General features: G+C 46.1%; 1 protein-coding gene across 1 annotated transcript in view; it reads left to right on the top strand.

Annotated features, from left to right (window-relative positions):
- Nucleotides 1-16332, top strand: part of EYA2 (EYA transcriptional coactivator and phosphatase 2) — a 264389-nt gene that overhangs the window by 107374 nt on the left and 140683 nt on the right. The gene's annotated exons all lie outside the window — the stretch shown is intronic.

Below are 16332 nucleotides of genomic sequence, written 5' to 3'. Positions count from 1 at the left end.
ATTTAAGTGTGATAGAAAAGGCAAGTCCCTCGTAGACTCAGAGAAATGCCAGGTGGTGGGAGTTTGGGGCAGGCAGGTAAAGAAGCTGTAATTCCATGCAGGAGGTTCAACGCTCCCCATCACCCTAGGGTCGCCTTAGGGAAGAAAACTCCAGTGTGTAGTTATTCCCATCCCACATCCCTTAAGCAACTGGCTTACTGGATTCTTCTGTCCCCACCTCTGCTCTTTGACCAACCTAGGACCCCTTCCCTTCTTACAGCCCCTTGGGAGCTGGGATGTTGGGGCTGATGCGTGGAGTAGAGGGCTGGTGGTAGTAATGTGGGGGATCCTCCTCCTGGTATTTTTTTCCCTTGATGAAAGCTGGTAAAAATGACCATCAAGGATCTGAAAAGTAATATGCAAGAATGAAGGAGTTATGACAAGGCCATGGGCTAATGAGTGATTGTACTTCTCTTAAAAAAAAAACAAAACTATTTGCAAGTCTTGTCACTTTATCTTTTTAAATTTTTTATTGAGGAATTAAGGAAACAATAAAGATGGATACCAAGGGCAGCCTTTCAGGGAAAAACATTGCGAAGGGACAGCAGATGATCTTGGAGTATGTGTAGAGAAAGGGGCTGATGCGCACTGATGCCCGGCCCTTGCAGTAGCTTCCTCGTAAAGGCCCGCATCAGAGTTCGCTGGCGACACCGTCAGCTGACATTGACCACACACTTACCCTGTGCCACATGGTCTTGTGGGGATCATCTTATACAATCTTCATGGCAAAGTGTTGGTGCTGGTTTAGATTTTACTGCACATGCAATGAAACCGACCGTGTCGAGCCTCTTAGTGGTCTGGCAGAATCCCGTCCCCCAGCCTCACCCAAAATCCCGTCCCCCAGCCTCACCCAAAGCCCTTGCACGCTCTCTCACTCTCTTCTCCACTTCTGCTGTCACCTCTGGCTCCCTACAGTGGCCTTTCTGAGTCCCACTGAAGGGTACAAGCTGCTGGGACCCACCTTCAAGTGGGAAGTGAATTTTGGCACCAATCCTGATAATGAAGACTTGTGCAGACATGAACTTGAACTTGCATTTGGATCACTCTCAGGCCAGTGTTACTAGCTCTGCAAATAGAGATAGGACTTACTGCCTCAGGACTTCTAAGGCTGTGGAGGTTGAAGGGCAAACACATCCCCCCTCCCCCATTCTGACACCCACCTCCTGCTCTGCAGGATAAGAAGTGCGTTCGGTCATGTAGGAGTGGCTCTCCATCCATCATTCTTTCACTGTGTATTATTGAGTACAAGTTCTATGCCTGGCACCCTTTTAAGCCCCGGGGGGCACAGCCGTCAACAATGACAATCCCTCATAGAGAGAGACAGACAATAATCAATTAACAAATAAGCAGACTATTACTAATTTTGATAGAACTTGTGAAGGACAAAGACGGGGCAGTGCGATGGGCAGTGACGAGGGAAGTGGTGGTTGGTATCACCCAGGTGGTTAGGGAGACCTGAGTGACGAAAAGGAGCCAGCTACTTGAGCACCTGGAGGCTCTCCCAAAGGAGAATCATGAATCTGGGGGCAGTGAGTAGGGAGGATGAGATTGGAAAGCAAAGCAGGAACCACCCCCCTCCCCGGACCAGGACGTGGAGAATATGTTATTTCTTCTATGGTCCTTACAGGAGCCCCATGCTGAGGGTACCATCACCTCTGCTTTACACATGATGAAAGTGAGGCTCAGAGAGGGGAAGTGACCTACCCAAGATCACACAGCCAATAAGTGTTCAGAGCTGGGATTCAGACTTGGGTTTCTAGAATTCCAGAGCCTGTGCTGTTTCCTCCAAGTGCTATTTCCGGGACTCCTTCAGGACTCTGTATAGCATCCTAAGCTGCGTATACACCATACACTATTCCCCTTAATCCTCCCAATAGCCCTATGACATAGGTTCTGTCATTATCCCCATCTTACAGATGGGGAAGCTGAGGCACAAATTGGTAAAGTAACATGCCTAAGGTCACATGGCGGTGGCAGTGGGATTTCAAGCCAGACGGTTTTACTCCAGAGCCCAGGCACACAACCCTCACACCATCCTGCCCTCCCTCCTCTCATAGAACCTTCTAGAAGACGATTCTTCATGGATGAGCCCTGGCCTACACCCTACCTCCCCACCTCAATCCCTACCAGTCCTTCACAAATTGAAAAACATCACCTGCTCTGTTCCCATCCAGGTTATTTGCTTATCGTCCTTGTGGCCCAGATGCCAGAAGGGCTGTGGCAGCAGCTGGACTCTGTCCCAATTAACTGCCTTCAGTCTAATGCTAATGGCCATAAGCTGCTCATGAGACAGCCCAGGCATTTTGCAAGCCTGACATATTCCTCCTTAAGTATTTTTTTCAAACACAAACACACAGAACGCTCACACACCATGCCCATGTGCTTCCTATTAACTTTTTTTTCAAGTTGTTCCAGAGGAGAAATAAACTCTCAAACTACTCTGTGTGTGTTTCAGAATGGAAGACGTCAGCTGAGCTTAGTTTTTCAGACGGGGAAGGGAATGAAGAGGGGACCCGAAAACATGAATAGAGTGAAATTGGTCCGTATTTAGAAGCTGGGATAAGTCTTTATCCTCTCTAGGAATTAAAATCATAATTTCATAGAAGCCAAAAAGCACCCAAGCAGGGACCACCCCATCATTTTACAGATGGGTAAACTGAGGCACTGCCATGGAGTGGTTTGTGTAAGGTCACAGAGCAAGCATTAGATAAGCTGGGGTGCCTCCCCCTAGGTCTTTTTTTTTTTTTTAAGATTTTATTTATTTATTTGATAGAGACATAGTGAGAGAGGGAACACAAGCAGGGGGAGTGGGAGAGGGAGAAGCAGGCTTCCCGCTGAGCAGGGAGCCCGACACGGGGCTCGATCCCAGGACCCTGGGTTTATGACCTGAGCCGAAGGCAGATGCTTAACGACTGAGCCACCCAGGCGCCCCTCCCCCTAGGTCTTCTACCTACTCTTATAAACTTCCAGAAACTTCCATGGGGTCATCACCCCTCAAGGCCCTGGTTTGAGATCTGTATCTGTTTGGATAACATTGCTCCTCCACCAAATGTACAATAAACATAAAAGAGAAAAGTTCACAGCACTCGTTCAGCCTTCGCTTGGTTGTTTATTTTCTTTTTTTAGGTTCACCCAAGGGTTTTTGTAACTGAAATGTATTTCTTACGGGTTTGATTTTTTTTGTTGTTTCTTTTCGCTTCTCCTGCTGAAGCACTGCTATTCGCAGAAATGGCCCTAACAATGAAAAAGAAAGGAAGAAAATGTCTTGAGCGTGTATTGTAAGAACTTGCTGGAGCCATGCAGGGGTTGAGAGCCCAGACCTGGGCTGCAGTCATGCCTCGCTGTGTCCCGCACGCTCCATGAACTTGGGGAAGGCACTTGACTTCCCTGTGTCTGTTCCCTCACCTGTGAACTGGCATCCTAGCAAAAGAGATGACCTCACGGGACTCTCGGGAGGTCTAATTGGAATGATTCCTGAGCACATCAGAGGAGGTCCATAAAGGCTGGGTGCTCTTTTTATTATTCCTGTTATTTTATATATATATATATATATGCATTAAAAGCAGTAACCCTGAAGTCAAGCTAAGTGAACTTCCCAGTTCTGCAGTGGACCAGCTTGTGACACTGAGCCCGTTCCTTCTCAGTATCTCAGGTTCTTCCCCTATAAAATAGGATACTGATAGTACTTACATATGGAGTGCGACGATAATTAAATGAATTAATTAATGTATGTGACGTACTTAGAGCAGCACCTGGCATAAACTAAGTGCTCTCAAATGTTAGTTGTTATTACAGGTGACCTTTGAACAACACAGGTTTGAACTGCTCTGGCCACTTACATACAAACTTTCTTCGATAAATACAAGACAATCCTATACATGTATTTTCTGTTCCACATGATTTTCTTAATAACTTTTCTTTTCTTAGCTTACTTTATTGTAAGAATACAGTATGTAATACATATAACATGCGAAATATGTGTTAATTGACTGTTTAGGTTATTGGTAAGGCAGTGTAGACTATGAGTAGTTCTCTTTTTATCATTTTTTTTTTCCCATCATGATAAGCATACTCTGTAGTAGTTAAGTTCTTGGGGAGTGAAAAGTTAAATGGGGAATTTTAACTGCACGGGTTGTTGGCACCCCTAGCCCCCATGTGTTCAAGAGACAATTGCACTGCTATCCTAATTTCAGGTCTGATGGTCTGTGTTCTTCCCAAGTTCACCTGTATTTCCTGAACTCTCAGTTTTACTAAGTAGTCCTGGTAAGAGGAAAGAGGAATGCGAATTTGAGAGACTGTTGAGTCTTTCACAACAGCATAAACTCCCCTTCTGGTGAAATCTGCATTACAGGGGGACTTTAAAATAGTAGAAGAGCTCTTCAGTGGGGATTCCTTTTGTGTTTACCAAAGGCCAGGAAACATAAATACCGTTAATACCGAGGCTCAGAACCCAGCATGAGCTACTGAGGAACATGGGAAGCATGTGATTCGGGGATGGGTAGGAGAATTTAAAGCCTAGCAAAAGGGTTTGTAAGCCAGTGATCTCAGCCAGAGACTTCAGGGGCCAGTTTTGGGGGGAGTTTTGAAGTCTTGCATGGTTTCTGACACCAGAAAGCTTTGTGACTTTGGACAAGTCACTGAACTTTCAAGATCTGTATCTCACAGCTCTGGTGTTCACAGATGCTCACTGAAAAAATAGGTCGGAAAAGCGCATGGTCAGCTGCATCAAATACATTTGCTAAATAGTGAGCAGCACAGAGTTAAATAGATGTCTTTGCTGCATGACTTTTCAGATCCTTTGCAGCCTGATAATGCCTTGTGGCTCTTCAGGAATGGAATTCAGTAGCTAGTTTTTCTGGGTAGATTGAATAGGGACCTTCTCTTCAAATGACTCCTCTGTACTCAGCGGGAAGTCTTGGGTGTGATGGTCCTTGGAGCCCTTTCTGTATTAAAATTGTTTGAGTCTCTAATTTAAAAAAAAAATGCTGAGGGGCGCCTGGGTGGCTCAGTCGATTAAGCGTCTGCCTTTGGCTCAGGTCATGATCCCAGGGTGCTGGGATCGAGCCCCGCATCGGGCTCCCTGCTCGGCGGGAAGCCTGCTTCTCCCTCTGCCCCTCGCCCTGCTTGTGCTCGCTCTCTCACTCTCTCTCTCTCTGTGTCAAATAGATGAATAAAATCTTTAAAAAATAAAAATAAAAAATAAATAAAAAATGGTGAACATGCATGTATTTTCTTTTTTATGTATTTTAATAGTTTGTTTTTGCAGATATAATTCACATATCATAAAATTCATCCTTTTTAAGTATACAGTTCAGTGCTTTTACTATATTCACAAAGTTGGGCAACCATCACTACTCTCTAATACCACATTTTCATTACACCTTTTTTAGGGTTCCTGGACCCAAATCCAACAGGGGAGTCCCATACACACACCCCAAGCAATTCTCAGACACCATGTTGGTGTCCGAGAATTCAGCTCAATTCTGACACTGTCTACCCAGAGACAGCATCAGATTCCACAGGTTAAGGGTTCAGTCCTGCAAGACTACCTCATCCTCCCTTCAGATGCCAGGCATAAGCCCTGCCTGCTATTGCTCCTTCTGACTGGCTACTGGTTGGAGCTTCCAATGACCCCCTCCTTAGGTTCAATTAATTTGCTAGAGTGGCTCTCAGAACTCAGGGAAACACGTTTACCAGTTTATTAAAGGATATGAATCAATAGCCAGATGAAGAGATACATAGGGCAAAGTCCTGAACAAAGGAGCTTCTGTCCTCATGGAGCTTGGGGCCTGGCTCCGTGGCACATGGGAGCATTCTAGTTCCCCAGGCATGGAAGCTCCCTGACGAAAACCAAAAAGCTGCTCTCTTGGGTTTTTATGGAGGCTTCATTATGTAGTAATGATTAGCTAAGTCATTGGCCCTTGGCTGATTCAACTTCCAGACCCCTCTGCTCCCAGAGGTCAGGGGGTGGGACCGAAAGTTCCAACCCTTTAATCCACATGGGTGGTCCTCCTGGTAACCAGCTCCCAGCCTTGCATAGGTCCAAAAGTCACTTCCATTAATAACAAGACACCTGTTTCACCTTAATGGCTCTGAAGCATTTTCAGAAACTGGATGAAGACCACATGTATCTGAAAATTATAATTTGGTCATCTGAATGATCAAATATACATTTCTTATAAATTATTATATCATAACCCTGGAATGAAACCCCATGCCCTTTAGCCATCACTCCCAATTCCCCTCCCACCAATATATTATCTTTTGTAATAAGGGAAAAAAAGATACATTTAAAATTACTCTTCCTTTATATTATTTTTTTGAGCAGTTTATGTATTTACCTAGTTTAAATAGCTATAGAAATCCCACCCTTGGCCCACGTCCACTCAGTTTCTAAAGCCCCAGTGGTTAACCATTTATACTAAGTTCTTGTGAACCCATCCAGAACTGGGGTTTTTTTTTTGCAAGTATAAGCAAACATGAAAATCAGCAATTAGATCTCATGTTTCTATGACAAGAATTAGCTCATACGTGATTCATAAATAAGGAAATGATGCCAACTCTATTTTCAAATGATAACTCTGAAGTTGCATTGGTTCATTTGCTTTTCAAATTTTCTCCTTATCACTGGTTTTAAGAAATTTCATTTTTGATGCCTTGGTGTCATTTTCTTCATGATTCTAGTGCTTTAGATTCATTGAGCTTCTTAATCTGTGAGTGTTTTTATCAAATTTGGAAACATTTTGGCCATTATTTCTTCAAATATTTCCTCCCCACCATGTCTTCAAATTCACTAATCTTTTCTTCTATAGTATCTGATCTGCTGTGAATTGCACTCAGGGCATTTTTTTCATCTTCACAAATTTGATTTGCATTTGTTCATGTTTTTGTTTTTTTCTTTTTCTTTTTTTTTAATCTTTCATGCCTCTATTGAACATGTCCAGTCTTTCTTGTGGCTCCTTGAACAGACAGAATACAGTTAATAGTAACTGTCTTAATGTGTTTGTTGGCTAGCTCTGTCATCTGTATCATTTCTGGGTTATTTTTCATTGATTTTTCTCCTTGTTATAGGTCATATTTCCTGCTGCTTTGCATGCATGGTAAGTTTTGATTGTATGCCAGACGTTGAGAATTTTACCTTATTGGGTGCTGGACATGTTTATATTTCTATGAATATTCATGAGCTCTGTTCTGGGATGCAGTTAAGGTGCATGGAAACAGTTTAATCCTCTCCAGTCTTGCTTTCAGCTTTGTTAGGTAGAGCAGGGCAGCGTTTGGTCTAGGGCTCTCTGGACCTAACAAAATTTTCCCATTACTGAGGAAGCCTTTCTGAGTGTTCTACCCAATGCCCCATGAACTATAAGGTTTTTCCACTCTGGCTGGCAAGAGTAAGAACTATTTACAACTCTGTTGTGAGCTCTGAGGATTGTTCCTTCTAATCTTTTCAAGTGGTTCTCCTCCAACCTTCGTAATTTCCTCCCAGGCTCATCGGGATGCGGGTGGACACCCGAGGGGAAATGTCCACAAATGTCCAGAACACTCTCGCAGAGCAGCTCTGTCTTCTGGTACTCTGCTCTATGAATCCTCCCCATTACTTTGGCTTCCATGGACTTGCAGCTCCATCTGTTCAACTTAGACCGCTGGGTGCCATCTGGGTGGCCCTTCCTGAAAACCCACCACACTGGGGCAGTCCCATGGCTCATCCCTCATTTCCCTGCTCTCAAGGATTGCTGTCTTTCACTGTCTAATGTCCCATGTCTTGGGAATCTATTTTTTAAACTATTTCATGTGGGAGGATAAATCCAGTCCCCATGACTCAGTCTTGGCCAGAAGTGGAAGTGCAGCTGCGTTGGTTTGTTTGCACTTTTTCCCAGCACATATGCTAACAGCAGCTGAATGCAAAATACATAACATGGGTAAAGGCAGCAAGCCTTAGAGGAATACAGTTCGGTCCCTGGTGCCCTGTGTTCTTCCTCTGACCTCAGATGGGCCACATACTCTGGTTTTGAAGAATTTATTTTAACAATTTCCCCAATCTTTGGTGCATTTTTCCCTGGTTTCCATAATTCACCACCTCCATGTTCCTTATACCCCCTTCCACCAAGATACTTCCACCTCCTTTTTAAAGCTGAGTCTTTTAATGGAGCGCTTCTCTATTTATTGCTCTTTTTTATTGAGATTATTATTGCTTTTGTTAATGCTGTGGTTACAAAGTTGCATTGCTTTTGAGCAGTCTGCCCTGAGCCTACTTTTTCCCATAAGCCCTATTATTTCAGTGCACAGTTTTGTACAACACATGGCCTTTCAGGAAGGCTTTATCACATTATGGCAGTAACACTTGTAATATATAGTAACACTATATATTCTTATTTTCATAGGTAATGTTCATACGTGGTCTTCTGCACTTCGCTTTCTTCATTTAGCTATATACTGAAGAACTTTCTAAGTCAGTGTCTAGAAAGAGCCTCCTCTGTTTTCACAGATGCCTGTTATTCCATTGAATGATATGCTGTAAATGATTTAATCAGTTCCTCATCAGGTGTTTACAATAACCACCAATATGGCTATGAATAACCCTGAGTGTGTATCGTTTTGTTTTTCTGCAAGTACATCTGAAGGGCAGGTTTCGCAGAAGTGGAATTCTGGGTTGAGGGGAAAGTCCATATTTAAATTAGGTAGATATCTCCAAGTTACTCTCCATAGGGATTCTACCAATTTAAACTCCCACCAGCAGTGTCCGAGAGTGCCTGTCTGGCCAACCCAGCATCATCTAGTTATTGGGTGTTCTTTCCAATCATGTGCATAAAAAAGAGTTTCCCGGTGTAATACTGATTTGTGTGTTTTATGAGGTTGAGCATCTTTTCAGATCTTTAGCCAATTTGTGGTTACTTTTCTGTGAATTAGAAGATTAGATATGAGGGGCACCTGGGTGGCTCAGTCAGTTAAGCGTCTGCCTTTGGTTCAGGTCATGATCCCAGGGTGTTGGGATCAAGCCCCACACTGGGCTCCCTGCTCCGTGGGAAGCCTGCTTCTCCCTCTCCCACTCCCCCTGCTTGTGTTCCCTCTCTCGCTGTGTCTCTCTCTGTCAAATAAATAAATAAAATCTTAAAAAAAAAAGATTAGATTTGAGACATTATGCAGAAGAAGAGAGATGAGGTGTCAGGCATACCAAGATTTAAGCATATTATAAAGCTTCAATAACCAAAACAGCTTGGTTTGGGTACATGAATAGACCGATTGACCAGTACTGGGGAGCACAACGCCCAGAAAAAGACAAAACATACCCAGGAATTTTATACATGGGGCAGATGGCATGTCAATGGGAAAAGATAGAATATTCAATGACTTGTGTTGGAACAACTCATTAGTCATCTGGAAGGGAAAAAATCCATTCCTTTTACTATATATCAGGAAAAAAAATCCAAATGGATCAGCAGGGTTTTTTTCTTCAAAATTTTATTTAAATTCTAGTTAGTTAACATAGAGTGTCATGTTGGTTTCAGGAGTAGAATTTAGTGATTCATCACTTTCATATAATACCCAGTGCTCAACACAAGTGCCCTCCTTAATACCCATTTGGTCCGTCCCTCACCCACCTCCCCTGCTGAATCAACAGTTTAAATGTCAAAAGTAAAATCCTAAAAGAACTAGAATGAGAATAAGCAAAATTTGCATAACCCTAGAGTAGAAAGAAAGGCTTTTCTAACCATGACTCAGAAATGCAAAGTCATCAACGAAAAGACAGCAAATTTAACTACAGATTGGTTGTGGGGGAGGGGGCCACATGGCAGAGAACACCAGAATTAAAGTCAAAACAACAAAAGCAAACAAACTAAACAAAAAAACAAATGGCAAACTGAAAAGAAACACTTACATCTCAAATCACACACAAGTTGTTACTCTTTTCAAAATGATTCTACAATTCTGTGGATTGAACCTGCTCTGGGGTGTGATTCTTCTAAATAAGAAAGAGAAGTGAGTTAGATATAACGTTACAGGGAGTGGTGGGACCTACAGCACAGTGAACACTCCATGCCCATCGGGACTTTAGCCCATTGCTGCCACACTAGAATGGGGCCCTAAGGAGGCTAAGTCTTTCCATATTTCAAGGTAATCCCCAAAGTTGTATTTTAGCGTGGAATCTCATTCTTTTTCAGTATTGGCAAACTGATTTAAACACTCTCCTTAAAATATCTCGTGAAGCAGACAAACATGTGTAAGGCTGGTCTTCATGCTTCCATCTTGCAATCTGGTTCCACGTTTTCTTAACTGAACCACAGGTCCTGAGACCAGAGGTACATGGAGAAAATTACCAGCCAGGTGGTGACTTGGGGAGCCAGAAAGATCACCCCCCATCCGCCCCCACCTCTGGCCTGTTTTATCAGTGAGGCATGTCCCATGGGACTGGAGTGATGGACATGGATAGGTTACAGGATTTTTGTTCCCTTAGTGCCCGAGGTTCTTGGTCATGCCGCTTCAAAGAATGAAGAGCGAAACCAGACCAAGGGTGGTGGGCAGCAAAGCAAAGTTTATAGAGCGATAATACAAAGCTCCCAGAGAGGGAGGAGACCCAAGAGGGTTGCCGTTTTGGCATTCAAATCTAGGGGTTTTTATAAGCTCTTTCTTTTTTTTTTTTTATTTTTTTTATTGTTATGTTAATCCCCATACATTACATCATTAGTTTTAGATATAGTGTTCCATGATTCATTGTTTGTGCATAACACCCAGTGCTCCATGCAGAACATGCCCTCCTCAATACCCATCACCAGGCTAACCCATCCTTCCACCCCCCTCCCCTCTAGAACCCTCAGTTTGTTTTTCAGAGTCCATCGTCTCTCATGGTTCTCCCCCTCCGATTTCCCCCCCTTCATTCTTCCCCTCCTGCTACATTCTTCTTCTTTTTTTCTTTCTTAACATATATTGCATTATTTATAAGCTCTTTCGAAGAACTATCTTAAGCATTCTGAATGTGGGCCCCCTGTGGATTGGCTGCTAAGATGTGCCTATCAGGGCTTTGATCCTACACCCGTCTCCCTATTGGGTTATTGTTCACGTGTTGCTGGTCTTTTGGGGTCCCATTTGGAGACTAACTGCTCAGCTTGTGATAGTGACCAATGTTTTATGGTTCACTGTTTTGTTTCAGGATGTTTTGCAAACGTCCCTCCTGCAGAGGCTGCTAGACAGGAGGCTACGGCGGTCTCGTCCAGGCTGTAAAGCCGGATATGCTGGCGCAGTTTGATTTTAGCTGCCCCGGGTTTTTGCCTTTCTTGCTGGGGACCCTGGCCCTGACTCCCTAAGCGTCCGATGAACTCCTACCGCTTACAGCCGAGCTGGAGCCTCTGCCCCCCGTGAAGTGGGGGTTATTTCACCCGATCTTGTTGGCAGCAGCGTGCCGCGTTTAGGCCGTCCCAGCACAGCCAGGCTTGAGCAGCCCGGGTCTGCCTGGTCTCACTTTGTCAGCCGGGACAGAAGCCAGGCTTGGCCTCCCGTGGGTTCCTGGCCTGAGGTCAGGTTTCCTGGTGTGAATCAGCAACTTTTCTTCACACGACGAAGTGGGTGAGGTTTCCCGATACCTGTCAGCACTCTTGCACCACGGGGCACCGCCACCCTGGCGGTCACCTTCTCGTCACCTTCACAGGCGTTGGCAGACTTGCTGCCTCCTGCTTGTGCGCAAGTCTTCCTGATTTAGGGCGTGCATATACGGTTTAAATGGATAGTCTTTTCCTCTGGTCCCATAACAAGATGTATTTAGTCACCCCATCTCCAAACGCCACTGAAGATGGCAGATGAGAGCCGCTGGGGTGACGGGGCGTGCATTTGGGGGGTCAAGAGGGAGTTTCAGCCACAATGATCCAGGAAGGCAGGGCTGGCCTGGAGACTTCCCACGATGAGGGAAAAGTTCTGTATCCGTGCTGCCCAGCGTGGCGGCCAGGAGCCACGCGTGGCCCTCGAGCATTGGGGCACACAACTGAAGACCTGAAGTTGTCCTGTTTAATCTTAATTATAATACCTGTAATTGTGGCCAGGGGCCACCCTGTCTGGCAGCACAACACCGAGGGTTCATTAAAAGCCAGCTCTCCTGGTTCATGATGGGGTCAGGGGAGGGTAATTAGTAGGTTTTAGAGAATGAATGTTTGTGTCCCCCCTAAGATCCATCTGTTGATGCTCTGACCCCCGATGTGACAGTATTTGGAGATGCTGCCTTTGGCAAGCAGTTAATGGTAGATGAGCCATGAGGATGGGTGATTGGTGTCTTCTGGGAAGAGGGAGAAAGAGATCTGTGTCTCTCCCCGCCCGAGTGCACACCCCGAGGAGAGGCCATGCAAGGGCATGGCGAGAAGGTGGCCATCTGCAAGCCAGGAAGGGGGCTCTCTCGAGGAACCAGACCAGTTGGCACCCTGATTTTGGACTCCTCAGCCTCCAGAACTGTAGGAAATAAATGTCTGCTGCTTAAACCAGCCAGTTTCTGGTATTTTGTCATGAAAGCCCAAGCTGACAAAGATGGTTGGTTTTTCTGAGACACACAAAAACAGAAGTGGAAAAGCTGAGAGCTTGGAACATTGTTTTTTTTATTATTATTATTATTATTTCTTAAAGATTTTATTTATTTATTTGAGAGAGAGAATGAGAAAGAGAGAGCACATGAGAGGGGGGAGGGTCAGAGGGAGAAGCAGACTCCCCACTGAGCAGGGAGCCCGATGCGGGACTAGATCCCGGGACTCCAGGATCATGACCTGAGCTGAAGGCAGTCGCTCAACCAACTGAGCCACCCAGGCGCCCTGTTTTTTTATTATTTATCTTTTGGAGACACTCCACCTCCTTCTCTTCTTGCCCCCGCGTGAGGAATTTTCAAGGCAGAGCTACAGAATTGAGGGCGTAGGAAGCTGCCCTCGGGGTTGGCCTGTGGAGCCGCGAGCTTGTGGGGGCCTCAGGCTGGCGCCCTCATGTGGCCACATGGCAGCAGACGTTAATGGAGCATCTCGTTGTGCCAGGCGCCGCGCCAGGTGCTGGGACCACAGAGGTGACCGAGACAGATGTGGTCCCTGCCCCCATGGCCTTCGCAGCCCAGGGTGGGGAAGCAGACAATAAACGATTGATGGCCCAACGTAGGTAAAACTGCACCTGTGAAGTGTGAGGGGGCAACGCCAAGAGGGACTCCGTGGCTGTCTGGCTCCAAGCCTGTCCCCTTCGTTCTGCCACTGGTCACAAAGCAACATGCCCAGGAGCCCAGCCCACAGGTCAACGTGTGGGGCCGGTTGGGTGAGGCCCGTGATGAACTGAGGCTCCCTAGCCGTCCATACTCCACTAATTGGTGCCATGTGGTGGGTCAGTTATTCCAAAGTAAAAGAAAGAAAGAAAGGAAGAAAGAAAAGAAAGATAAAAACCCAGAAATCTGGAACTTTATAAGATCTTTCCCAATTTAAAAATCTTAAATTGCTAGCAACAAATTAAAAAGAAACACTTCTGCCCATAGGCCGCCATTGTGCTAACCCAGTTCTACATCATGGTGGCCATGGAGAAGACTGATGTCAGGGTGAGTTCTGAGCTCCTTCTGGGGGCCTGCCCTCAGGCAGCTGCTAGTCCAGCCCACAGGAAATGGTGCCTGCCGGTACCAACAAACAACTCCCGGCACTTTGGCTCTGGGGCTGACTCTGAGGTGCTGGTGGAATAAGTTCATTCATTCATTCATTCAACAAATATGTATGGAACAAAACAGATGAAAATCTCAGCCCTCCTGAAGCTGGCGTTCTGTGGTAGGAGACAGATAATAAATAAGAAAAACAAGTTATATAGTATGTTAGAGGGGGATAAGAATTAAGGGGAAAACTAAAGAAGCAAATGCTGGGTTTGTGATGTTTTCTGAGACGGAGTAATCAAGGAAGGCTTCATGGAGGAAGAGAGTAGAGCAGCAGTCTGAGGAAGGTGCAGGAGGGGCCGTGTGTTGGGGGAGAGCAGTCCAGGCTGCACACACACGTGTCAAGATGGCCACGTGGCTGGAGTACGGTGAGTAGGGGGATGGTGGTGGAGATGAGGCTGCTCAGACAGGGCCCAGCAGGTCAGTAAAAGAACTTTGACTTTTGTTCTGAGTATCCAGGATGAGGCAGTGGAGGGGTTTGTAGGTATGTATGGAATGGACTCCTGTACTAGGACCGGGGTTAGCAAACCTTTTCTGTAAAAGAGCCGGAGAGCAAATATTTTAGATTTTGTGGGCCTGAAGTCTCTGTTCTAATTACTTGTAACTCTGCCATTGTAGTTTGAAACCGTAGATGATAGGCAATGAATGAGCAAGGCTGTTTTCCAATAAAATATTATTTCCAATAACAGGTGGAGGGCTGGATTTGGCCCTCAGACTCTATAGTTTGCTGACCCCTGTGTTGTAGGAGCCGATCATTAAAGCCAGGTCTTCACTGTGTGAATGTCTGTGGGACATTACAAAGCCAGATGAGACTGGGGAAAAAATCTTCATTTTGCTAGACTCTTCCATGCGTTGCAGAACATCTGGCACCCCTGTCACCTACCCACTAAATGCCATTAATGTCCCCAATGAAAGCGGCCCCACAAATTTCCAAGAACCCGTAGGGGCACCACAGTGCCCTTGAGAACCCCTGGTTTATGCGGCAGCAGGTACAGGCATGGGGAGCAGTGTCTGTGTGTGTAGAAAAGACCATCTGTCACTCACTCAGCACACATTCATGAGCACCAGCTCTGTTCCAGGCAGTGTGCTAGGTGCGGGCCACTCAGCCCCGAGCTGACAGTGGAGCCCTGCCTTAATGGAATTTCTATCCCAGTGAGAGGGTACGGACAGTGTATTTGTCTGCTAGAGTGGCCATAACAAAATTCCACAGACATTCATTTTCTCACACTTCTGGAGGCTGAGAGGCCCCAGACTGAGGTACCTGCAGATTTCGGTTTCTGGTGAGTGCTCTCCTCGTGGCATGAGGATGGCCACCTTCTCACTGCGTCCTCACATGACATGAGGGAAAGCCGTCCCTGGGATCTCTTTCTGTTCTTATAAGGACACCAGTCCTATAGGATTAGAGGCCCACCCTTATGACCTCCTTTAACCTTAATTACCTCCCTAGAGGCTCCATCTCCAAATACAGTCTCACTGAGGGGTAGGGCTTCAACGTATGAATTGGGGGGGCCCGGGCAGGGGGGAGGACGGAATTCAGTCCATAACAGATGGTGAGCAAGGAAATGAGCAAATGGCTGTGGCAAGTGCTCCGAGGAGAATGATCAGGGAGATGTGGTGCAGAGGGTCTGGGGAAGGGGGGTCCAGGTGGGGGGGTGGACAGAGCAGGGTCTCTGAGGAGGTGACAACAGAGCTGGTCCATGTAAATTAAGGCAAGCAGCCATGGGTCCGGAGTGTTCCTGCCAACAGGAGGCCAGGCGGCTCGTACATGAAGGGGTGGAGGGTGGGGCCGGAGGGTGGGGAGGAAGGACCTCACAGAGCCTTGTGGCCAAGTGAAGGCGTTTGGATGTTGTCTTGAGAGCACCAAGCAGCCATTGGCGGTTTTAAAACAGGGAGGTTGATCTGGACCATTTAGCTGCTCTGGGCTGAGTGCACTATAGGGGATCGTGGAAGAAGCAAGGAGATCAGGAGGAAGCTATCTCCTGGAGACAGTGACCACCCAGCTCCAGCCCTTTTTCCCTCCAGTCCTCGACCCTCCAGTCCTCGAGGTCAGACAAAATGGAATGGAGCCAATGCCAAAATTCACAGAACTTGCCTCCAACAACATCTGCCAGGCCCTGGCAACCCTGCTCAGAAAATTCTAGAATCATCCCAACTTATCCTTGGACTCCCCAAGGAACAAAGACTCAGAGCAGGCTTTGATGTTTCTGCTCCGGTGTCATTTGTTTTTCATTCCTACTTCTGACATTTAGGAAATAGGAGCTGAGCCCACACCAGGGTCTGGGTCTGTAAAATTTGTTGAAAATATGGCAGAATTGAGGCGCCCTGGGTGGCTCAGTCATTTAAGCATCCAACTCTTGGTGTTGCCTCAGGTTGTGATTTCATGGGTCATGAGATCGAGCCTTGCGTCGGGCTCTGAGCTAAGTGGGGGTCTGCTTGAGATTTTTCTCTCTCCCTCTAACCCTCCCCCTGCTCGCTCGTGCACTCTTTCTCGCTCAAATAAATAAATCTTTAAAAAAATAAAATAAGGGGCGCCTGGGTGGCTCAGTTGGTTAAGCAGCTGCCTTCGGCTCAGGTCATGATCCTGGAGTCCCGGGATCGAGTCCCGCATCGGACTCCCTGCTCAGCAGGGAGTCTGCTTCTCCCTCTGATCCTCCCCC

This window comes from Phoca vitulina, unplaced genomic scaffold (assembly GCF_004348235.1).
Source record: "Phoca vitulina isolate PV1807 unplaced genomic scaffold, GSC_HSeal_1.0 scaffold22, whole genome shotgun sequence".
Taxonomy (NCBI): domain Eukaryota; kingdom Metazoa; phylum Chordata; class Mammalia; order Carnivora; family Phocidae; genus Phoca; species Phoca vitulina.
Note: the sequence above shows the minus strand (reverse complement) of the source record. Positions and strands in the feature narration are given on the sequence as shown.